Raw genomic sequence first — 23,487 nt, 5'->3', positions numbered from 1 at the left:
ATCTAACACAGTATTTTGTTATTTTTATTTAACACATATATATATATATATGAGATGGAGTCTCACTCTGTCGCTCAGGCTGGAGTGCAGTGGTGCAAGCATGGCTCACTGCAGCCTTGACCTCCCCTACTCAGGCAATCCTCCCACCTCAGCCTCCTGAGTAGTTGGGAATACAAGCAGGTGCCACCACACCAAGCTAATTTTAAAATTTTTTGTAGAGACTGGGTCTCTGCATATTGCCAAGGCCCGTCTTGAACTCCTGGGCTGAAGCAATCTCTCAGCCTTCCAAAGTGTTGGGATTACAGGCCTGAGCCACTGTGCCCTGGTGGAAAGGAGATTTTTTTTTTTTTTTTTTGAGACAGAGTTCCACTCTTGTGGCCCAGGCTGGAGTGCAGTGGCATGATCTTGGCTCACTGCAACCTCTGCCTCCTGGGTTCAAGTGATTCTCCTGCCTCAGCCTCCCGAGTAGCTGTGATTACAGGCGCCTGCCACCATACCCGGCTCATTTTTTGTATTTTCAGTAGAGACGGGGTTTCCGCTATGTTGACCAGGCTGGTCTGGAACTCCTGACCTCAGGTGATCCGCCCGCCTCGGCCTCCCAAAGTGCTGGGATTACAGGTGTGAGCCGCCGTGCCAGGCCCGGAAATGAGATATTTTATTTTTAAATTTTTAAATTTTTACTTATTTTATTTTTTATTTTTTATTTTTTTTTGAGACAGTTTCGCTCTTGTTGCCCAGGCTTGAGTGCAATGGTGCCATCTCGGCTCGTCGCAACCTCTGCCTCCCGTGTTCAAGCGATTCTCTTGCCTCAACCTCCCGAGTAGCTGGGATTACAGGCATGCACTACCATGCTCAGCTAATTTTGTATTTTTGGTAGTGACTGGGTTTCTCCATGTTGGTCAGGCTGGTCTCGAACTCCCGACCTCAGGTGATCTGCCTGCCTTGGCCTCCCCAAGTGCTGGGATTACAGGCATGAGTCACTGCTCCTGGCGGAAATGAGATATTTTAAATAACATAAGTAAACAGAAATATATCGTGATTTTAATGGTAATTCATGCTCTGAAAAGGAAGAAAGGAATAGGAGTAGGGAAAGCTGGGATCAGAGTGGGCGGGAAGTTAAATAGAGCAATTAGGGAAAGCCTCACTGAAGAAGTGACATTTGGACAATGACCGTGGGGAGATTAGGGAATGCGTTATTTGAATTTTCTGGGAAAATAGTGTTCTAGGCAGAGGAAATAGCAAGTCCACGATCTTTAAGGCCAGAGTGTTCTAAGCACATTGGAGAGGCCCAAGAAGTCCACTGTAGCTAAATTACAGAAGTGAGTGGAAGAGAAGAAGGTGATGAGTTTAGAGAGAGAAGGGGAGGGCAAGAGACAGGCTGTACGGGGCTTTGCAGGTTACTGCAAGAATTTTGCAGGAGGGACATAAACTGACTTGATTCTTATCAGGATCCCTCTGGCTGCTGTGTTGAGTATAGTCTCTAAGGGGAAAGAGGGAAGCAGGGAGAACACCGAGGAGGCTGCTGCAGCGGTCCAGGTGGGAAATGGTGGTGCTGACCGTGGAGGGGGTAAGTGGTCAGATTATTTTATTTTATTCACACTCAACACATCTAATACTGATTCAATATTATCTAACACACGGTCTACATTGAAATTGCCCCCCAGATTCTTTTTACATAAAAAAATCATCCTGAATCCAATCAAGTCTCACCTATTGCGTTTGGTTTTCACCTCTTTCATGCTGTCATATTTTTAAGACTCCAGGCTTGATGTTTTGTAGAATGTCCCATATTCTGAATTCGTTTATTTTTTCATGGTTAGATTAAGGTTAGCTTTGTGTGTGTGTGTATGTGGCAAGAATACGACAGAGGTAGCAATATGCTTTCCTCACTGCATCATATTAGGAGACACATAACAACAGTCCTGACCCATTTACTGGTGGTGCTAAGTTCCATCACTTGGGTAAGGGGGTGCCTGCCAGATCTCTCCATTTTAAAGCATAAATACGCTGTTCTTTATTGTAAGTCATAAATACGCTGTGGGATGATACTTCGGGACTAAATATACCGTGAATATACTGCTGCCCAACAACATTTCATCCAGCGACTTCAGCAGCTAAGGAACAGCCTCGTGGCTTCCGACCTTGTGCCTCAGTTCGCTCATCTGAAAAATGAGGATGATCATGGTCCCTAAGGGATGCTTGTTTTGAGGATCCGTGCTTGGCATACCAGAAACGCTCCACAAATGTTAGGTATTACTGGACGAAGGCAAATATGAAAAAAATTAAGGGCAGGGCTAGGGCTGCATTCCGGTTCTCCGGATCCCGAGGCAGCTCCCAGTTTCTGCTGGACGAAAGCTGCCGCACGATCCCACGTGGCCACGCCCTCCGCCGCGGAAGCCAGGGTGGGGACGCTGGAACCCTGGGCCGGCCGCGCAAGGCCCCCTGGGACCGGTAGTGCTGGGCGTGGCCTCGGGACTACATATCCCAGTGGCCCCCGCGCGGCGACTTCAGCTGCCGCCTCAGCCCCTCCACAGCGACGGCAGCGGCGGCGGCTGAGTCGGTGGCGGCGGCGGCGGCTGCGGGCTGAGCGGCGAGTTTCCGATTTAAAGCTGAGCTGCGAGGAAAATGGCGGCGGGAGGTGAGTGGAGATAAAGGAGGAGGCGGCGGCAGGCGAGGGCGTGGAGTGCGAGGCGGAGGGAAGAGGGGCGAGTTCCCCAGGCTGCCAGAGCCGGCGGCTTCAGATCTGCCGAGACACTGAGGGGCGCGCCGGCCGGGGGACGCACTGAGGTAGTTTCAGGGTGTCGGGGCCGCGCCGCTTCCCCTCAGCTCGGGGGGCGGCCCGCGGCGGTCGATGGGAGACGAGGCTGGGTGGCAGCCGGCTTGGGGATCCGAGGGGGTCCCCGCGCGGAGGGGTCACCCGAGGAGTTTGCGGGGGGACTGCAGGGGCCCACTTTCCCCTTCTGTCCGTAAAGTTTTTTCTTCCTCTTGCCTCCCGCAGCCCTTTTGAAAGCTCCCCGCGTCCTCCTCCTACTGCCCCGGCTCCTTAGCAGCTATTGGGAAGCACGGGAGGGAGAAGCCGCGGGGACCCCCCCCCAACCCCAGCCTCCCAGCCGGGTGAGATTTGGTTGCTGTGTTTCCTCCTGCACTTGGGCATTTAAAAAATATTTTAACACGAATTGTCCGCGGAATTTTCATGTTGGGCTCGGGTAGGTTCTTAGTTTTCTCGGTAAAAAGGCGTTTTACTACCTCTGGTGTGAAGGCTGGGAAATGGCAAGTGGGAAGTTGGTTGATTAAATTTGGGGTTTGTCTGTCTTTATTACTACTTTTTTTTGCTCCCCGTCTCTTATTTTACGAACATCGACTCAGTTCGTCATGGTTTAAATAAACTGCTTGTCTTGTACCTGCCTTAACAAAACTAGCCATGGGTCGTTGGGAGACTTAGTGGCTTCCTAGGCAGTTTGAGGGCATCTAGGGTGGGAAAGTTAACCGAGAGAGCAGCCGTGAGAGAGCGAGCATCTACCTCACTAGCAGGAGTTTGGGATTCCCAAATGGAATGACAGGGAAGCTATGAGATTCTCTCGAAGTCGAAACTTTTTTTTTCCCCCCTCCCGAATGCGAAGACTTCCTTTTTGCAGTATTTGAGCAGGGCTTCAAAACCAACCTGTTTTTGTTATGAAACCTGTACGGTAAAGAAACAGGAAGGAGAGTACCAGCTGTCTTGCTGCAGTGGTTAGAAATGGAGTTGAATGAGATGTGTGAGAGTGGTAGTAGTATTGAGTAAGATTGCTGCATCTCTTTGATTTAAATGCCTGGCCTCGGATCTGCCTGACTGATCCCTGGCTGCAAAAAAGCTTCAGTATTTGTTGCAGCAGGTTGTTGAGAAGGTGATTGGAGGAATAAAAAGCTTAGGTCTTCAGCGAATGCTGCACAAACGAAAATGTTAATGGAAACCTGTAAGTTTGTGAATTGTTTGTTCTTGGAAATATTTTAAATGTATGCTCATTAAGAATACGGTTCTACCGCATGATATCCAATTGGAAAGGTACAAACACACTGAAAAGTGAAATCTCTTTCACGCCAAACCTCCCCTTCTCAGAGGCGAAGACTGTTATTGGCTTTTAGAATATCCTTGGTCTTTGGAATAATTATTTTAAGATTTTCATTTGAAACCACTTCTGTTGGATACCAAAAGCAGGGAAATAAAATGAACAGAAGAAACAGAAAATGTGGGAATACTGTTTTTGCTCTCTTAAAAAAAATGTTGACAGCTATTGGAAAAAGCTCTTCTGAACTTACTCTTTATGTCACCTTATCTATTAATACCGTTAAAGAAATAACAATCTGTGGGGCTTTAGGATAAAGAACTCTGCCAGGGTTCATTGTTTGTATGTAAAATGAAGCCTCTGCTTGTAACATGTAAAATGATATTGAACACTATAGCTCCTGTCACTAGAGGTTGCTTCAGGTTCTGCATTTAAATGAGCAGTAATCTAAATTGCCTGTGATCCTAAATTATAGGGGCATTTTATATATAGATAGAAATGACTTAATTGTCCAATCAGCATTTAAAATAAAAGAGGCATATACCAGCTTTTCCCACATAGAAGATGGGGATTGTGGACTAAGCAGGAGGCTGTAATATTTCTAGAGCAATTATAGGAGATGTTTCTACCGTATTTAACTACAAAGGCTTTGAAAATGTACAACGACTTGAGCATCAATAGCAGTATTTATATTTTTATATTTCAGAATCGTTGTTTTAACAGTTTGCCAACACTAACAATTTGTTAAGGAAATTCAGTGATATTAGAGCTAGGTTGTTAAAGATTATATTAAATAATTTCACTATATTTTGAAAATGATTATGCTGTGCATTTCCTTCTTTGTATACAAATTATTTCTAAAAAGTGCCACCCACCTCCTAAGCAAATAAATTCAAATTCAGTAAGGAGTGAAGTACTGTTGCACCTGGGACCCTTTTTCTAGGCGATATGCAAATAAAAAGTAGTTTAAAAATGGTTGCTTACTAATGTCTTCTTGATGGTCTTTTGAAATAAGGTTTCTTGCAGGGATATAAGAAATAAGGTTTCTTGCAGTTTCTTAAAGATAAAAGCTAAGTGTGGCTTTTCTTTCTTTCTTTCTCTCTTTATTTTTTTTTTTTTAATGAATTAAGTTCTTCCTGCTGGGCGCAGTGGCTCAGGCCTGTAATTCCAGCAGTTTGGGAGGCCGAGGCAGGTGGATCACGAGGTGAGGAGTTTGAGACCAGCCTGGCCAATACGGTGAAACCCCGTTACTGCTAAAAATACAAAAATTAGCCGGGCGTGGTGGCGAGCACCTGTAGTCCCAGCTACTCAGGAGGCTGAGGCAGAAGAATGGCTTGAACTGGGAAGGCAGATGTTGCAATGAGCCGAGATTGAGCCACTGCACTCCAGCCTGGGCGACAGAATGAGACTCTGTTGCAAGAAAAAAAAAAATTCAGTCTTGTGCATTAACAGTATGATTCTGGAATAATTCCTTTTAACTTGGAGTACTGTAATTGAAAAGTCTTTTAAAAAATAATTTAAAAATAAATTTTTAGTTTGGACAATAGGGTAAGATTTAAAAAACTCTGCTATTGTCCTATCCCAAATTGATGGTTAAAATAAATGGCTTTGGGGTTTGTTTTTGCAGGCAGGGATAGTTTTTTTTCTTTTTTGAGATGGAGTTTTGCTCTGTTGCCCAGCCTGGAGTGCAGTGGCATGATCTTGGCTCACTGCAACCTCTGGGTTCAAGCAGTTCTCCTGCCTCAGCCTTCTGAGTAGCTGGGATTACAGGCGTGCGCCCTCACGCCCCGCTATTTTTGTATTTTTAGTAGAGATAAGGTTTACCATGTTGGCCAGGCTTGTCTCAAACTCCCACCCTCAGGTAATCCACCTGCCTTGGTCTCCCAAATTGCTGAGATTACAGGTGTAAGCCATCACGCCAGCCTGCATTTTTAAAAACTATTTAATTTCACACTTTGGCCAGAGGAGGTAGAGTACTTTTGAAAACTTTTAATTTGTTGCAAGTTTAGAATGCATATAGCGGCCAGTGACTTTTGGTCTACAACAGCAAATTTGTCACAATTTAATACAGTTGTTACCCTGTAAAGCTATCTAGGACAAAAAAAAAAAAAAAACAAAAAACGGGACTTGTTGATCATGATTGAAGAGATTACCTGTACCAGTTTGGTTTGCATCCTTGGTATAATTTTTTTTTTTTTTTTTTTTAAGCATTATTGAGCAGTTAAAGCTCTGAGAGCAGAAAATTAGTATTGGAAATATATGTTAACTTTTTCTTCTTTTTTTCTCATACTTCAAAAGATTGAAAAACAAGGGGACTATATGTTGGTTTGGATTCTCAGGAATAGCTTTGAGATTGAGTGCTGCAGTAAAGTGTAGGCATTTTCTCCTTTTTTTCTTTTTTTTTTTTTTTTTTTTTTTTTGAGACGGAGTCTCACTTTTGCCCAAGCTGGAGTGCAGTGGTGATCTTGACTTACTGCAACCTCTGCCTCCCAGGTTCAAGCGATTTTCGTGCCTCAGCCCCGACCCGAGTAGCTGGGATTATCGGCGCTTGCCACCATGCCTGGCTAATTTTTGTATTTTTAGTAGAGATGGGGTTTCACCATGTTGGCCAGGCTGGTCTTGAACTCCTGACCTCAGGTGATCCACCCGCTTTGGCCTCCCAAAGTGCTGCGATTACAGGCTTGGGCCACTGCTCCCGGCCCATTTTCTCCCATTTTATGAGTGCTTCTTGGGGTTGGGGAGGGGTTACAAAATAAACATGTCTGAGTTAAGGTGGAGGAGGGGCTTTGCGGTAATGAGGCATATGCCATGAGTTTGGTCGTGTTTTTGCTAGGTAAATTCATTTTGTCCGTCGTTTTTCTGAGAGGGTTTCTGGGAGAAGATTATTTTGGGTTAAAGATGCAATTTATCCAGAGCCTAACTTTATTTTCAGCCCCTTAACAAATTATGGAATTGAATTTAATTGCCCTTCCCTTTCCTACCTTCTGGTGGAGAGTTTTTAAATGAACAGGAAAATGGCCAGAAGATACACAGCAGGAGTAGAATGGGAGACCTGCAGTGTGTAGAAGGCTGATTTATCCACAAACTGGATAATCTTCTTAGGCTGCATACTGCCAATACCTATGTTAGCATTAACTCAGTTTGGTAGGTACTGCCAGCCTAGGTCAATTTACAGTGGGGGGCACAGTAATAGGGTTTATTTAACTAACTGTGTAGTAAACTTTGTGGCCTAAAGGCAAAGGAAAGGAGTCTGACCTGACTGGCAAACAGGTTTTACCCATTTAAAATAATATTCTAAGAGCAATTGTTTGGCTTTTTAAATATTTTTTTAGGAACATCTGTGTCTTTTAAAAATTTTCTCTTAATTTTTTTTATTGATATGTTCTAGGAAAGGGTGTGACATTTTTCATCTGTTACTCCTATGAAAAGGTATTCTGTTGAAATGTTTAATTTCCTTGGTTAGAGGCTATGAGTGAGGGTTATGCAGCTTTACTTTTTGGAAACCAGGGTGACTAGATTACTGAATTTAACTATTGATAGCCACATAATGATGAAAAGGGAATATTGGCCTGGGTATCACACAGTAATGGATAATCTGCTCCCTGGGGCTTTGCTTTTGGTGGCTATGGCAGCTGAGTTGGAGTGGTAGATGGATAGATGGGAAAGGACTGCAGAAGTCAGCATAATCCTCAATTAGGATAAGCCTTATGGTTAATTGAATGTTGAGTATACAGGTTAAATCCCATTATAACGAACTCCAGGGGGACTGGCCAAATTATTTTGTTGTACTGGGATTAGACTTTATTAAATATTGTTTAAAACAGTCTTTTTGTTAGAGGTGTTAGAGATTTTCAAAAAATTTCAATTTATTGTAACAATTTGGCAAGTTGTTCATGAACCTTCCATTTTTTAATGCTTTTACCTTTAAAAAGGAAAGAACGCATGTTGAGCTGGGCAGTGGCAGAGCATGTATATCACCCCCTCCACACCATGTTTTTGAGTAGCTCTTGGTTTATGTCAACAACCTAATAAGTTTGTTAGTGAGCACTACCACCATCGAAGTGTGGTCAGAAGAATGGGAAATTCCCCAGGTTTGCAGGTGACTGGTGCTATTAATTTTTTCTGTCCCCAACAACATTTTTTTTTTTTTTTTTTTTGAGACGGAGTCTCGCTCTGTCGCCCAGGCTGGAGTGCAGTGGCGCGATCTCGGCTCACTGCAAGCTCTGCCTCTCGGGTTCACGCCATTCTCCTGCCTCAGCCTCCCGAGTAGCTGGGACTACAGGCGCCCACAACCGCGCCCGGCTAATTTTTTGTATTTTTAGTAGAGACGGGGTTTCACCGTGGTCTCGATCTCCTGACCTTGTGATCCGCCCGCCTCGGCCTCCGAAAGTGCTGGGATTACAGGCGTGAGCCACCGCGCCCGGCTTTTTTTTTTTTTTTTTTTAAACCCTGATCCTCAGAGCACCCAACAACTTTTTTTTTGTTTTGTTTTTTTGAGATGGAGTTTCACTCTCGTTGCCCAGGTTGGAGTGCAATGGCATGATCTCGGCTCACCGTAACCTTTGCCTCCCAGACTCAAGCAATTCTCCTGCCTCAGCCTCTGGAGTAGCTGGGATTACAGGCATGTGCCACCACACCAGCTAATTTTGTATTTTTAGTAGAGACGGGGTTTCTCCATGTTGGTCAGGCTGGTCTTGAACTCCCGACCTCAGGTGATCCACCCGCCTTGGCCTCCCAAAGTGCTGGAATTACAGGTGGGAGCCACTGTGCCTGGCCAACAACTTTAAAAAAATAAAGTGGCTCACGCCTGTAATCCCAGCACTTTGGGAGGCCGAGGCGAGTGGATCACCTGAGGTCGGGAGTTCAAGACCAGCCTGACCAACGTGGAGAAACCCCGTCTCTACTAAAAATACAAAAATTAGCCAGGCATGGTGGCGCATGCCTGTGATCCCAGCTACTCGAGAGGCTGAGGCAGGAGAATCACTTGAACCCGGGAGGTGGAGGTTGTGGTGAGCTGAGATCGCGCCATTGCACTCCAGCCTGGGCAAAAAGAGCGAAATTCTGCCTCAAAACAAAACAAAAGAATGTACATTATTTTCGTTTGAAATTTAAGTCAGTAATAATTGACTTAGCTCTTTTCTCCTCAGCTATCAATGTAGTTTGAGATTTTTAGGTCTATAAATTGTATTTTTTTTAAAAAAGGATAGTAATGATGTAGTTTTTAACTTTGTGATACTATGCATATAAATATGAAACTTTTCAGAAACAAGCTTAATTTATATACATATAAGAAAAAGACTATTCTTATGCCTGGCCAGAAATATACTTCTTTCTGTCTTGTACTTTTAACTAGATTGGTGTTTGCCAAGCTTCAGGTATTTACATCCCACCTTCATATCTAAGGCTGGCATTTTTAGTTTGTTTAGAGAATTTCGATTGGGTGCAGCAAGACATTTTTGAAGTCATTCTTTTAAATAGATGTTCCATGAAAGAGGGAAAATCTGAAAGAAGGAATTTCAAAGCAACCCAAGCAGTGTTTTGAAAATTCTCAAGACTTAAGAATAATGACTGACTAGTAGGCAGGAAGCCTGCAGTTGTATTGTGGTATTGTTCCTCCATCTCATGCATTTGTGAACTTTAGTACAAAAGAGGAGAAAGCATGGGGAGGGGAAGAAAGGGTTTTAACAAAAAAGGGGGCACTTTTGGAGTAAATATTCTTTGCCCTTCTGTTTTAAATGAAATCTAAAGCCATATTATTTTTACGTTGAAAGAAAATGTGTATCATAATCTAAATGTCCTAACTGACATCTTTGTAAATGAAAGTTAATTGCTGTTGGTGGAAAGAGCAGCATGATCATATGTTCAGTTTCAAAACAGAACTTTGAATTAAAAAGAAATCTACAGTGAAACTCTTTTTTTTCCTTTTTGGTACCTGATCAATATATTTTGTTAGCTTGTTACTTTGAAAAAACTTACCTAGGGCAGCGTTGAGAGTAATTTGTAAGCATGTACTATAAGCTTTGGGCAAATCAATCTCTTTAGGCCAGTTTTTAAAATTTTAAAACAAAGGGTGTTCTGTATGATCTTCCAAGATTCCTTATTTTATACAATTGTATAAACTTAAGGCATTATATAGATATGTACAATGGTCTTTTATTTAAATTTTATTGATTGAACGTAAATGAATTAAGCTCTTTATACCAGATAATGGTGTGAAGTTAGATGCAGCTTTCAGTGCTGACTCATAAAGAATTTAGAGGCTGGGTCCCATGGCTCACACCTGTAATCCCAGCACTTTGAGAGGAGGATCACTTGAGCCCAGGAATTTGAGACCAGCCTGGTCAACAAAGTAAGACCCTGTCTCTACAAAAAATAGGAAAAAAATTAGCCGAGCATGGTGATGTGCGCCTGTGTCCCCAGCCGCACGTGAAACTGAACTGGGAGGATGACTTGAGCCCAGGAGGTCGAGGGTGAAATGAGCTGTGATTGTGCCATTGCACGCCAGCCTGAGTGACAGAATGAGACCCTGTCTCAAAAGGGACTTTAATCTCCTGACTTCATCATAGTATATGCTATAAGTGGGTAAAAGTGTGTGTGTGTGTGTGTGTGTGTGTGTGTGTGTGTGTGTGAGAGAGAGAGAGAGAGAGAGAGAGAGAGAGAGAGAGAGATTTTCAGCCCCCTCCTTCTGGTGTAAGAAAAGCAAATGTAATTTTCTTTACTCTCAGTGAAATTGCTGTCATTGAAATGGATTATTGAATTTAAGTCATCTTGTAGAGTAGCTATATCAGCTTGAGTTTGTTTCCAGATTGAAATTTGGCAATTTTTGGGCTGAGTGCAGTGGCTCATGCCTGTAATCCCAGCAATTTGGGAGGCTGAGACCAGAGACTTGCTTGAGCCCAGGAGTTCAAGACCAGCCTGGGCAACATAGCAAGACCCCCATCTCTATTTAAAAAATCTGGCAATTTTATTTGAAAATGTTATAAGATTTACTCAGTACTATTTATCAAATTGTCCCTTTAGTCTACTACACACTCTGTGTTCCATCCCAGCTCATCTGTTTCCTTTTGCTTGCTTGGTGGTAATTGTGTTTTATGACAATGCGTTAATTTCAACTGAGGTAGTTGCCTTCACCGCAGTTGGAATAGTATTTGACTGCATCTAGGAAAATCTACCAGTGAGGAAACTCCACCAGTGAGAAAAATAACTCCACACATCTTACATCACTGGAGGGTCAGTGATATCTTTGTCATATAAGAAGACAGGACGGTTACCATATTAAGTTTAAAACTACTTTCATCAGGAGTCAGTAAAATGGAATCCGGAAAGCGACTTTAAAAGTACACAATAATGACCAGGTGCCGTAGTTCACGCCTGTAATCCCAGCACTTTGGGAGGCCGAGGTGAGTGGATCATGAAGTCAGGAGTTGGAGACCACCCTGGCCAAGATGGTGAAACCCCGTCTCTACTAAAAATATAAAAAAAAATTAGCTGGGCATGGTGGTGGGCACCTGTAACCCCAGCTACTTGGGAGGCTGAGGCAAGAGAATCGCTTGAACCCTGCAGATAGAGGTTGTAGTGAGCCAAGATTGCGCCACTGCACTCTAGCCTGGGTGACAGAGCAAGGCTCCAAAAAAAAAAAAAAAAAAAAGAGTACATGATCATATGTAGAATGGTAGAAGCCTTGAGTGTATGGGTTCTAAGATTTGGCAAAACTATAAGCATGAACTTGCGCAGTAACCTTCAATTTCCCTTTTCTTTTCCCCAAATCACAATATAGTAATCTACATGTGACTTTTAAAAATTAATTTTTGGAGAGGGTCTTGCTGTCATCCTAGGATGGCGTGTAGTGTCACCATCACAGTTCACTGCAACCTTGACCTCCTGGGCTCAAGCGGTCCTCCCAGCGCAGCCTCCCAGTAGCTGTGGCTATAGGCACATGCCACCATTCCTGGCTGATGTTTTTAAGTTTTGTGTAGACGAATGTTTTTGTTTCATGTAGAGGGTGTGTCTCTGGCTGGTCTTGAACTCTTGGGATCAAGCAATCCTTCTGCCTTGGCCTCCCAGAGTGCTGGGATTACAGACATGAGCCATCGTGCCCAGCATAGTGAGTTTTCTTAAACTGAGTTTTCATACCACTATTCTAAGTCTTGAGGCCTTAAACTTCAATCATCTTTAATTTGCGGCTGCTTGGTGGTTGTTACCTACTCATCAATGCACAGACATACTTAATCAGTGATTATTATGCTTTTACTATTTAAGGAACTGTGAGAGTTAACAAAGTTTGTGACCTCCAAGTGTGCACAATCAATCAGGTACTCACATCCCTTCAGTACAAGGCAATCAGTGATAAGTTGGTTTCGCCTATAGAGATTGTAGAGAAGTTCAGAGGAGGCAAGGGACTACTACTTATCCAGGCCATCAGGGTACAGCACGTTGAAGAATAAGATTTAAACATTTAAAAAAAATTTTTTTTGAGATGGGGTCTCACTATGTTGCCCAGGCCAGAGTGCAGTGGCATGATCATGGTTCACTGCAGCCTTGACCACCAGGGCTAAAGCAATTTTCCTGCCTCTGCCTCCCAAGTAGCTGGGACTACACGTGTACACCACCATGCCTAATTTTTTTTTTTTTTGAGACGGAGTCTCTCTCTGTCACCCAGGCTAGAGTGCAGTGGTACTAGATATGTATATCTTGAGATATATACATATAGATACATATTTATTTATCTATCTATTTATCTATCTATCTATATATTTTTTTGAGACAGGGTCTCGCTCTGTCACCCAGACTAGAATGCGGTGGTACTGTCTCAGCTCACTGCAGCCTCTGCCTCCCCGGTTCAAGTGAGTCTCCTTCCTCAGCCACCTGAGTAGCTGGGGTTATAGGCAGCACTACCACACCCAGCTAATTTTTTTGTTTTTAGTAGAGACGGGGTTTCACCATGTTGGCCAAGCTGATCTGAACTCCTGGCATCATGATCTGCCCATCTCCAAAAATAAAATAAGTGGGAACTATGCTACACATGGACCTATTGTGTGGAATAACAGACAAGAGACTTGGAAGGTTGAGGAGGGGGATGATGAGAGATTACTTAATGGGTACAATGTATGTGATTTGGGTAAATGATGCCCTAAAAGTCCTGGCTTCACCACTAGGCAATCTATGCATGTAACAAAATTACACTTGTACCCCATAAATTTATACAAATTAAAAAAAAAAATCAGGCTGGGTCCTGGGGCATATGCCCATAATATCAATACTTTGAGAGGCTGAGGCAGGAGGACTACTTAAAGCTGGAAGTTAAAGACTAGCCTTTGCAATGTAGTGAGACCCAATCCTATGAAAAAAAAAAAGGAAATAATAAATAATTTTTACAAAAAACAAAATATAAACACACAAAAAGTTTTTCATCTAGAAAAAATAACTAATTTACATCTCAATAAGATAAAAACAATCAAACTTAAAAATAGGCAAAAGAGGTTGGACTTGGTGGCTCATGCCTATAATCCCAGCGCTTTGGGAGGCTGAGGTGGGCGGATTACGAGGTCAAGACATCGAGACCATCCTGGCCAACATGGTGAAACCCTGTCTCTACTAAAAATACAAAAATTAGCCGGGCGTGGTGGCAGGCGCCTGTAATCCCACCTACTCAGGAGGCTGAGGCAGGAGAATTGCTTGAACCCAGGAGGCGGAGGTTGCAGTGTGCCGAGATAGCGCTACAGTACTCGAGCCTGGCAACAGAGCGAGACTCTGTCTCACACACACAAACAAAAAAGGCAAAAATATATACAGAGACTTCACAGAAAAAAAGTACACCAATGGCAAGTAAGTACGAAAAAAGATGCTCAACATCAGCCATTAGGGAAACTGAAAACCACAGCGAGATACCACTATCCACCCACTATGAGGGGTAACATTAAAAAGACTGACCATACCAGCTGTTGCTAAGAATGTGAACAACTAGAACTGTATCATACATGGATACGTGGCTAGTAGAAATGTGAAATGGTACCATCACTTTGAGAAACAGTAGGCAGTTTCTTTAAATTTGTAAATATTGGCTGGGCACAGTGGCTCATGCTTGTAACCCCAGCACTTTGGAAGGCTGAGGCAGGGGGATCACTTGAGGTCAGGAGTTTGAGACCAGCCTGGCCGACATGGCAAAACCCCGTCTCTACTAAAAATACAAAAAATTAGCAGGTGTGGTGGTGCGTGCCTGTAATCCCAGCTTATCGGGAGGCCGAGGCATGAGAATAGCTGAGACATGAGAAGAGCCCAGAAGGCAGAGGTTGCGGTGAGCCGAGATCCTGCCACTGCACTCCAGCCAGGGAAACAGAGCAAGACTCTTGTCTCAAAAAATTTTTAAAAAATAAAATAAATTTGTAAATATTATACACCTAGCATATAACCTAGCCATTCTACTTTTGGGTTCCACCCAAGAGAAATACGAGCTTAAGTCCACACACTACCCTGTACACAAATGTGCAGAGAAGCTGCTTACTTACCATCGAATACATATGAGTATATTTACTTCCAGTTTTGTTTGAAATAATATGAAACTAAATAAATCATGATATAACCATACAATGGAATGCAGTGTAATTATTAGAAATTTCTAAGCAACTATATGTTTTACGTCAATTTAAAGTTTGCCAGAAATGCTTAAACTTAAAAACTTTAAACTCTCTCTCTATATATGTATGCCTAGACTAGGGTAACAATGGTTGCAGTGCAGGGGAGGAGGCAGCTAAGAAAGCCACTGTATACCCTTTGATAACTTTTAAATTGATCTGATGTGTACCTGTAGTTTATTTCAAAAAATATTTTCTTAACTGAGACCATTTGCAACTCTCTTTAAGTTAATATTTTCTTAATATAGAAATAGAGGCAGAGATGGGTTTAGATCCATAACAGTTCTTCATAACCCAATTTCAAATTTTCTACATATCACAACAGTCTCATTCTCTGAAATTTATACTGAAGAAACAGTATAGATTTCAAAAATAAACTTGTAACAAATCTTTTTTTTTTTTTTTTTTATTTTGAGACAGAGTCTCTGTTGCTCAGGCTGCAGTTCAGTGGTACAATCGCGACTCACTGAAATCTCTGCCTCCCAGGTTCAAGCGATTCTCATGTCTTAGCCTCTAGAGTAGCTGGGATTACAGGCATGTGCCATCACGCCTACCTAATTTTTTTTTTTTGTATTGTTGGTAGAGATGGAGTTTCGCCATGTTGGCCTGGCTGGTCTCGAATTCCTGGCTTCAAGTCATCTGGCCCACCTCGGCCTCCCAAACTGCTGGGATCACAGGCGTGCTGTTTTTTTTTTTTTTTTTTTTTTTTTTGAGACAGTCTCGCTCTGTCACCCAGGCTAAAGAGCAGTGGTGCAATTTCAGCTCACTGCAACCTCTGCCTCCAGAGTAGCTGGAATTACAGGTGCGTGCCACTATGCCTGGCATATATATATATATATATATATATATTTTTTTTTTTTTTTTTTTTTTTGAGACGGAGTCTCGCTCTGTCGCCCCGGCTGGAGTGTAGTGGCGCGATCTCGGCTCACTGCAGGCTCCGCCTCCAGGGTTCATGCCATTCTCCTGCTTCAGCCTCCCAAGTAGCTGGGACTATAGGCGCCCGCCGCCACGCCCGGCTAATTTTTTGCATTTTTAGTAGAGACGGGGTTTCACCGGGTTAGCCAGGATGGTCTCGATTTCCTGACCTTGTGATCCACCCACCTCGGCCTCCCAAAGTGCTGGGATTACAGGCGTGAGCCACCGCGCCCGGCCATAATTTTTATATTTTAAGTAGAGACAGGGTTTTGCCATGTTGGCCAGGCTGGTCTTGAACTCGTGACTTTAGGTGATCCGCTTGCCTCAGCCTCCCAAAGTGCTGGGATTACAGGCATGAGCCACCACACCTGTCCTCTTGTAGTTTAAATAGTGTTTTGTATAAGATTTCATTTGTGTTAAAAAAAAAAAATTCTACAGCAAAAGAGGTTTGGAAAACTGGGACTATGAATGATATAATGTATATTAAGCATTTAATATGCTTAATATACCCAGGGACAGACACACAAATAGCAACTTTTAATAGCTATATATAATGTATATATAATATATACATATTATATATAAACATATATACATATTATATATATAAACATATACATATTATATATAAATATATATACATATTTTTTATATATATATATATTTTGAGGCCAAGTCTCACTCTGTTGCCCAAGCTGGAGTGCAGTGGCATGATTTTGGCTCACCACAACCTCCACCTCCTGGGTTCAAACAATTATCCTGCCTTGGTCTCCCCAGTAGCTGGGACTACAGGCTTGTGCCACCATGCCTGGTTAATTTGTGTATTTTTAGTAGAGATGAGGTTTCACTGTGTTGGTCTCGAACTCCTGATGTCATGATCCACCCCCCTCAGCCTCCCAAAGTGCTGGAATTACAGGCGTGAGCCACCGCACCCAAGTTTTTATTTATTTATTTTTAAGACAGGTCACTGGGTCACTCTTACCCAGGCTGGAGTACAGTGGCATGATCTCAGCTCACTGCAGTCTGCCTCCTGGGTTTAAGTGATTCTCATGCCTCAGTGTCTTGAGTAGCTCGGACTAGAGGCATGCACCACCACTCCCAGCTAATTTTTTATTTTTTAGTAGAGATGGGATTTCGCTATGTTGGCTGGTCTTGAACTCCTGGCCTCAAGTGGTCCGCCCACCTCAGCTTCCCAGTGTGTTAGGATTACAGGCGTGAGCCATTGCTCTCAGCCTTAATACCAATATTATCATCAATCAATAAATGGTAGCTTTTCTGTGGTACATCCAGACAATGGAATGCTATTCAGTACTAAAAAGAAATGTGCTATCAACTCATGAAGAGATGTGAAGAAAACTTAAATATACGGTACTAAGTGAAAGAAGCCAATTTGGAAAGGCCACATACTGTATGATTCTAACTGTGACATCTTAGAAAAGGCAAAATTTTGGAAACACTAGAAAGATCAGTGGTTGCCAGGAGTTTAGTGGGGAGGAAAGAATGAGTAGGCAGAGCACGGTACTCTCAGGGTAATGAAACTACTGTGTATGATAGATACTATAATGGTAGATATATGTTATTATAAATTGTTCCAAACTCATAAAATGCGCAATACCAGGAGTAAACTCTAATGTGAACTGTACACTGGATGGTGATGATGGGTCAATGTAGGTACAAATGTATCAACATGGTGGGGGGATGGTGATAGGGGAGGCTACATGTGGGTTCGGGCAGGAGGTATATGGCAAATCTCTGTATCTTCTGTTCAATATTGCTGTGAACCTAAAATAGCTCTAACAAAATAAAGTATTAAAAGACAAATGGCAGCTTTTATCTTTTATACCCAGGAATAGGAACTGAAATGTATGTAGATCAGGACACAGGGAAGAGAATTTTACTGGAATAAGAGGGTAGAAGACAGAGCAAGAGTCTAGACTATCAAGCAACTGAAGTATAAATAAGATACACACATAGAATTAGAAAGATGATGGTTGAAATGAAAATTAGAGTCAGATTATGAAAATCTTTGGGAGCCCAATGCGAAGTTTAGTTTCGAATTTTAGACAACAGATAACAATGAGAGATTTCAGGCAGTCAAGCAGGCTGGGCGCAGTGGCTCAAGCCTGTAATCCCAGTACTTTGGGAGGCCGAGGCAGGCATATCATTTTTGAGGTCAGGAGTTCAAGACTAGCTTGGCCAACATGGTGAAACCCTGTTGTACAGAAAAATACAAAAATTAGCCAGGCATGGACTACACCTGTAGTCCCAGCTACTTGGGAGGCTGAGGTGGGAAAATTGCTTGAACCAAGGAGGCAGAGGTTGAGCCAAGATCACGCCATTGAACTCTAGCCTGGGCGAGAGTGAGACCCTGTCTCAAAAAAAAAAAAAAAAAAAAAAAAAAAATTGCCAGGCGCAGTGCTCACGTCTATAATCCCAGCACTTTGAGAGGCCTGGACGGACGGATCACTTGAAGTTAGGAGTTCGAGACCAGCCAACATGGTGAAACACCATCTCTACTAAAAATACAAAAATTTGCCAGGCGTGGTGGCACATGTCAGTAATTCCAGCTGCTCGGGAGGCTGAGGCAGGAGAATCGCTTGAACCTTGGAGGCGGTGGTTGCCATGAGCTGAGATAGCACCACTGCACTCGAGCCTGGGTGACAGCAAGACTACATCTCAAAAAAAAAAATTACCTTATAATTTGTTTTACTTTAGTGAAACAGTACAGAGTAAAAAGAGATGGGAAAGAGAAGAAACTGAAGCAGCAGTCAATTTCCTTTAGTTCTATTCCATCTTCTCCAAGTATTCCCTAATCCAGTTGAAAAGGACTTTTCTTTCTCTGAACTTCTGAACCACCTGCTTATGTTGATGCAATTATATTTTCTTCACTTTTTTTTTTCTTGCTCTGTCGCCCAGGCTGGAGTGCAGTGGTGTGATCTTATCTCACTACAACCTCTGCCTTCCGGGTTCAAGCGATTCTCCTGCCTCAGCCTCCCTAGTAGCTGAGATTATAGGCGCTCGCTACTACACCGGGCTAATTTTTGTATTTTTAGTAGAGACAGGTTTTTGCTGTGTTGGCCAGGCTGGTCTTCAACGCCTAACCTCAGGTGATCTGCCTGCCTCGGCCTCCCAAAGTGCTGAGATTACAGGCGTGAGCCACCGCGCCTGGCCAATTATACTTAGTTTTCAACTAGATTATAAACTTCTAGATCACAAAGGGATTCTAACAGTCACAATACTTAGCACAGTTCTTTGAAAAACAGTGGTACTGAATAAAAACATTTAAATGATTTAAAGAAGGATTGTCCAGTCCTCGGGTAATTTAGAAAACATGGAATGTACACTAAGACTGAAATGATTTTCCTGGGACAACTGTATGAGGGAGACACGGGTCCCAAACAAATCCCTAGGATTATTTAATTTTAACTCCATTTCCAGGTAGAAAAACTGACTTGAGAGTTGAATTCTAAAAACTTTCACATCCAGGCCAGCCATGATGGCTCACACCTGTAATCCTAATACTCTGGGAGGCCGAGGTGAGAGAATTATTTGAGTTCAGGAGTTCATTACAAGTCTGGGCAACACAGGGAGACCCCATCTCTGCCAAAAAAAAAAAAAAAAAAAAAATTAACGGGACATGCTGATGCGTACCTGTTGTAATCCCAGCCATTCAGGAGACTGAGGTGGGAGGATCGCTTAAGTTCGGGAGTTCCAGGCTGCAATGAGCCATGATTTCACCACTGTACTTAGCCTGAGGAACAGAGGGAGAACCTGCCTCAAAATAAATAAATTAGAACTTTCACATCCAAACACCAAGCATTTTGGGGCACCTAAAAGAAACATAACTGGGGGAAAAAAAAAAAAAGGAAACATAATTGAAAAAAATAATAGAGGATTTTCTTTTTCTTCTTTCTTTCTTTCTTTTTTTTTTTTTTTTAGGCAAAGTTTCGCTCTTGTTGCCTGTGCAGGCTGCGGTACATTGGCATGATCTCGGCTCACTGCAACCTCCACCTCCCAGGTTTTCAAGACATTCTCCTGCCTCAGCCTCCCGAGTAGCTGGGATTACAGGCATGTGCCACCGAGCCTGGCTACTTTTGTATTTTTAGTAGAGAGGGGGTTTCATCATGTTGGTCAGGCTGGTCTCAAACTCCTGACCAGTCCGCGCCTGGCCAGTAGAGGATTTTTAAAGCTCATAAAAGGATTGCTCTTTACCTTCAAGAAATAGACAATTTGAATCCACCCTACCAATCAATAAATACTGACTCACACGCACATGATTAAGATTCATATAAGAAATGACTGGCGCGGTGGCTCATGCCTGTAACTCCAGCACTTTGTGAGGCTGAGGCAGTCGGATCACTTGAGGTCAGGAGTTTGCAACCAGCCAGGCCAACATGGTGAAACCTTGTCTCTACTAAAATTACAAAAATTAGCCGGGCGTGATGGCAGGCACCTACTCAGCAGGCTGAGGCAGGAGAATCGCTTGCAGCTAGGAGGTGGAGGTTGCAGTGAGCCGAGATTGTGCCATTGCACTCCACACTGGGTGACAGAGCGAGACTCCCATCTCAAAAAAAAAACTGAGCGCGGTGGCTCACACCTGTAATCCCAGCACTTTGGGAGGCCGAGGCAGGCGGATCACTTGAGGTCAGAAGATCAAGACCATCCTGGCCAACATGGTGAAATGCTGTCTCTACTGAAAATACAAAAATTAGCCAGGTGTGGTGGTGCGCGCCTGTAGTCCCAGCTACTCGGGAGGCTGAGGCAGGAGGATCGTTTGAACTCAGGAGGTGGAGACTACAGTGAGCTGAGACTGTGCCATTGTACTCCAGCCTGGGTGACAGAGCGAGACTCCGTCTCAAAAAACAAAAAAGAAATGATATTTTTAGTAGTTGTGTTCTGGTAAATTTACTTACATGAGATGGTACCTGAGATGGGCCCAACAGCTAGACTAGAAAGCAGTGGAGAAACAAGGGAGAAGACGGAGAAAAAACAGCATGTCTGAAACCAAGGGAAAAAAGTCTGAAAGACTGATAAAAAGACGGTGATAAGAACTGAGTATCAGGTTAAGGAATTTGGAGCCGGGCATGGTGGCACACACCTGTAATTCCAGCACTTTGTGAGCCCACTTGGGAGGATTGTTTGAGACCAGGAGTTCAAGATCAGCTTGGGCAACACGGCGAGACTCTGTGTCAAAAAAAAAAAAAAAAAGTTTTTTTTCTGTGGAGACGGAGTCTCGCCGTGTTGCCCAAGCTGGAGTACAATGGCGCAATCTTGCTCACTGCAACCTCTGCCTCCCGGGTTCAAGCAGTTCTCCTGCCTCAGCCTCCCAAGTAGCTGGGATTATAGATGCCCACCACCACGCTCGGCTAATGTTTGTTTTAGTAGAGCTTGGGTTTCACCATATTGGTCAGGCTGGTCTCAAACTCCTGACCTTGTGATCTGCTGGCCTCAGCCTCCCAGTATGCTGGGATTACACGTGTGACCAACTGTGCCCGGCCAAAAAAAGAAAAGGCCACGGGTTGTCAGTGGCTTCAGTGCTTTTGGATTATGCCCTTGTTTACACTGACAACAAGGTGGTATTGGAGCGTTACAGGGTCATGGGAGAAGACTTTCAATTATCAATTATAGGTTTTAAATTTACCCTGGCTTTTAAAGGAATAGGGTACACTGTTTTCTCTTTACTACTTCTCTCTCTTTCTCTCTTTGACTCCCTCTTTGTCTCTTTGTGTCTCTGCCTCTGTTTCTCTCTTTTTCCTCTCTGCTGGTCTTTCCCTGCCTCTGACAGCCACTTAAGCCACTGTTCTCCCCTCTCCTTCTCCTTCCCCTAGGGGAGGGACCAGTGGGAGTGGAGCTACTCTTTCTTCCCCTGAGAAGAAAGGAAAGGGGAGTTCTGAATATTTTCCTCACTACCAGAAGTTTGTGTGAGATTCAACCCCTCAAACCAGGGATGTCTTACCTTGCCTGTCCCGGAAGTCTCAACCCCTCAAACCAGGGATTTCTTGCCTTGCCTGCCCTGGAAGGCTCAACCCCTCAATCTAGGGGGTGTCTTACCTTGCTGCCCTGGAAGGCTGACCTGTTTCCTCCCTTTTACCCTCTGAAGATCCCTTGCGCTCTTCGCACTTGTGTTGTCCTCTCTGGCTGCTCCTTCAAGGGAGAATTAGGCCCCTCTTAGCGTTAGCGTACTGGTATAAATCCCACAGCAGGATCTGCCCTAAGCCATATGAGGTAGCTAGGGAACCGCGGAGGGTACCCACTCACTCCGTCTGGATTTGTCATCATCCACACGAACAATACCGCAAGTAGGGTTGTTTGTGATCATTCACGCACACATACATTTAGCCCTCCAGAATTTGACCACCAAGGAAGTACTTTACTGGCTCCCACAGCTTCTCCTTCCTTTGTCTGTGCACAGAGTTATTGCCGCAGTATGTGAGGATCTTTTACCTAGGTTGCCGGCCAGTTTCTTTCCGTTGCTGAAAGCCCGGGTTATTCCTTGCACTGGGTGGGTCCTGATTTCTCACCCCTGAGGCCGCCACAAGGGGGTGGGGTGCACCTCCTCACAAGAGAGAACCAGAGACTGCCCCTGGAGGGGAATATAATCACGGCCGAGCCCCCAAATTGGTATAAAGTTTCCGTGCCACAAAATAAACAGCACTCGAATATAAGATTTTCTTTTTTTTTTTTTTCTCAGCAAGGCAATTTACTCTTATAGAAGGGTGCACCCTCACAGATGGAGCAATGGTGAGCGCACACCTGGACAAGGGAGGGGAAGGGGTTCTTATTCCTGACTCACATGGCCTCTGCCGCTGTGTCCTTCCCCTATTGGCTAGGGTTAGACTGCACAGGCTAAATTAATTCCGATTGGCTAATTTAAAGAGAGAGATGGGGTGAGTGGTTTGGCGGGAAAAATGGCTATGGCAGAGCAGGAAATAGGAATGAGTCAAGGTGGAGAATGAGTCAGGGTGGAGCAGGTAATCGGAGTGAGTCAGAGTGGAGCAGGTGATTGAAAAAAGTTGCTCTGCAAGGAAGTTAAGTTTAAAAGTAGAAGGCAAAGAATTGAACACACTGACATTTTCTTTGAAGAGAAATTTAGAACTTATATCCAACACTCTGGTACCATACCATATAGATTATGGAAGTCTTGAAATCAGATAGAGTAATTCTTCTAACTTTATTCCTTTTCAAGTTGTTTTGGCTATTCTAGGCCCTTTGCATTTCCATGTAATTGCTAGTATCAGCTTATTTCTGTGAAATACCTGTTGAGATTTTGATTGTGATTGCATTGAATCAGTTGATCAATTTGGAGAGAATTGACATCTTAACAGTATTGTGCCTTTGTTTCCATGAACACCTTGTATATCTTTTTATTTATTTAGGTCTTATTTAGTTTCCGTTAGCAGTGTTTTGTAGTTATCAGTGTACAGATTTTTTTTTTTTTTTTTTTTTTTTTTTTTTTTTTTTTGAGACAGTCTCGCTGTCTTCCAGGCTGGAGTGCAGTGGAGCGATCTTGGCTCACAGCAACTCCACCTTCTGGGTTCACACCATTCTCCTGCCTCAGCCTCCCGAGTGGCGGGACTACAGGCCCCCACCACCATTCCTGGCTAATTTTTTGTATTTTTAGTAGAGACGGGGTTTCACCGTGTTAGCCAGGATGGTCTCGATCTCCTGACCTCGTGATCTGCCCACCTCGGCCTCCCAAAGTGCTGGGATTACAGGCATGAACCACTGTGCCTGGCCTTTTTTTTTTTTTTTAATTTGTTTGTGGTTTTAAGGAGGAGAGAGTTTAATAGGCAAGAAGGAAGGGAGAAGACGGAAGAAGCTGCCCCGTACAGAGACAGAGGGAGGCGGAGCTCCAAAGCCAAAAGAGGAAGTCCCCGCCTGCCATAGATACCAGCCAG

General features: G+C 43.5%; 1 protein-coding gene across 6 annotated transcripts in view; it reads left to right on the top strand.

The window, feature by feature from the left end:
- The first annotated feature begins 2,479 nt into the window (after positions 1–2,479).
- NCOA3 (nuclear receptor coactivator 3) overlaps positions 2,480–23,487 on the top strand; it is a 158,288-nt gene continuing 137,280 nt past the window's right edge. For 5 of the 6 annotated variants that reach the window (XM_050745129.1, XM_050745126.1, XM_050745125.1 and 2 more), the window contains exon 1: positions 2,528–2,638. The gene's annotated coding sequence lies outside the window, so the exon portion shown is untranslated. Of the gene's footprint in view, positions 2,639–23,487 lie in introns of all 6 variants that reach the window. The other variant, XM_050745123.1, reaches the window with a different exon arrangement.

The sequence above is a fragment of the Macaca thibetana genome, chromosome 10, assembly GCF_024542745.1.
Source record: "Macaca thibetana thibetana isolate TM-01 chromosome 10, ASM2454274v1, whole genome shotgun sequence".
NCBI classification, from domain to species: domain Eukaryota; kingdom Metazoa; phylum Chordata; class Mammalia; order Primates; family Cercopithecidae; genus Macaca; species Macaca thibetana.
This window is presented reverse-complemented; position numbering and strand designations above follow the sequence as displayed.